This window comes from Mesoplodon bidens (assembly GCF_964165515.1).
Source record: "Mesoplodon bidens genome assembly, chromosome: 4".
NCBI lineage: Eukaryota > Metazoa > Chordata > Mammalia > Artiodactyla > Ziphiidae > Mesoplodon > Mesoplodon bidens.
This window is the reverse complement of record NC_138160.1, coordinates 126,420,756-126,422,662: the sequence shown is the minus strand read 5'-3', so window position 1 is coordinate 126,422,662 and position 1,907 is coordinate 126,420,756. Positions and strand designations below refer to the sequence as shown.

At 52.0% G+C, this 1,907-nt stretch overlaps 1 pseudogene across 1 annotated transcript; it reads right to left on the bottom strand.

Annotated features, from left to right (window-relative positions):
- Positions 1 to 242: 242 nt before the first annotated feature.
- On the bottom strand, positions 243 to 1,684 carry LOC308615283 (ruvB-like 1; annotated as a pseudogene). Its single transcript has one exon. The product of its transcript is annotated as a ruvB-like 1 (transcript).
- Positions 1,685 to 1,907: the final 223 nt, after the last annotated feature.

The following is a 1,907-nucleotide window of genomic DNA, read 5'->3' as shown; positions in this document are numbered from 1 at the left end:
CTGCAGCATGTGGGATCTTCCTGGACCAGGGCTTGAACCCATGTCCCCTGCATTGGCAGGCGGCTTTTTTTTTTTTTATCATCAAAATAACCTATCAGCGTTTATTAGAAAACACACCAGATAAGGCAGGGTTCTTCAGTGCAACCACGGGAGGAGTCACAATAATTTAAAAAGAAACCCTTCTATGCTAAACTGACAACACTGCCACCCGCCCGAGTGAGGACAGAGCCCAACCTGGGGGCAAGCATCCTACCCACAGGCTGGACCGGGACCGGGCCCACCCAGAGTCTCCTTGCAGAAGACCTCGGCTGTCTCACTTCTTGTACTTGTCCTGCTGGTCAGCCACGATTTTGGCTGAGGACTTGGCATCATAGAAGAGCTCACTGATCTTCTCGACGTGCTCCTTCTCAGTGCCGTCCTTCCCGCTGATCTTGGCCAGCAGGTTGGCCAGGGTCAGCAGCTGCACCGTGTACCTCAGAGTGGTCTTGGTACCAATCTCCCCCAGGTGGTTCAGCGCCTTCTCACTGATGTTGATTCCCTCTGTCTGAGCTCGGATTTTAATGATCTGTTTCAACTCCTGCAGGGTGTACAGCATGGTCCGGATGATCATCACTTGGTCCAGAAGGTCGAGAGGGATGCCTTGAGGAGAGGTGATGTCCTCCGTGCCCCTGATGACACAGTTGCCTCGGTTGGACGCAAAGATGACAGTGGGGGCAATGGAAGACTCCAGCGCCTGGTGCAGGTAGGTGAAGCACTCGATGTCCAGCATGTGGACCTCATCAATGAACAGAACCCCCAGAACCAGCTCTGCCACGCCCTGGTGGATGTACTTGTTCACCACCTTGTTAATCTCCCCTCAGAGTTTGTCTGTGATCTCCATCTTCTTTGGCTTCATGAGCTGGCCCATCAGGGACAGGATGTCATGTCCCCCCTGGGGCCATGCGTTGGCCACGTCCAAGTCATGCAAGGTCATGTCTTGGATGATTTCCTTCTTCTTGTGCACATCCCCCTTGGGCAAGGGGACGTACTCTTCAGCTTCAAGGTCGAATTCTGTGGTGTAGGTGTCACACCTACCCTGCCTCTTCACGGCCCCACTGTTGGCTTCGATGTAAATCACATCTCCAGCTTTTACTCGCTCTTTCTGCAGACTTTCAAAAACTCTGGCATCCAGTTTTAACTGCTTGGTCCCCTTGGCTGTCTTGAGCCCTATGATCACGTGGCTGATGGTCCTGCCCTAGCCCCCCATGCGGTTCTCCGTCTCATATGGGGTGAGCTCTATGACCTCACCTTCATATACCTCCTTGGTCTCCTTTAGCCGCAGCCCAATGGCTCTGCGGAAGTTCTCCATCAGCACTTCTGTCTCCTTGATCTCCGTGGAGTAAACTTCACTCCTCACCATCCCGCAGAAAGGGACCTTACTACCCAGTTCCTGAGCAATAGCCAGAGCTAGACCTGTCTCTCCAGTTCCAGGAGGCCCTGCCAACAAGACAGCACTTCCAGGCAATTTCTTGCTTTTGATTAATTCCACTATCACACTACGTGCCTTGCGCGCGGTCTCCTGGCCCGTGAGCCCCGAGGCCACTGCCTTGGCCAGGCCTCTCTCGTCCAGCTCCAGCTCCTTCACGTGGCTGTGGGAGGTGATGCACTGTGTCTTGGTGGTGCTGTTCACCTTCTCAATCTTCATCCTGTGCACTTGGAGCCCGAGCGCCCGCTGAGCCCTGGCAGCCCACAGGTGGTTTCTTAACCACTGCGCCACCAGGAAAGCCCCCAAAACACTTTTTTTTGAAACTGAAGTATATAATGATTTATAATGTGTTAGTTTCTGGTATACAGCAAAGTGATTTGTTTTATATATATATAAACCAAATATATATATATTCTTTTTCATATTCTTTTCTGTTATCACA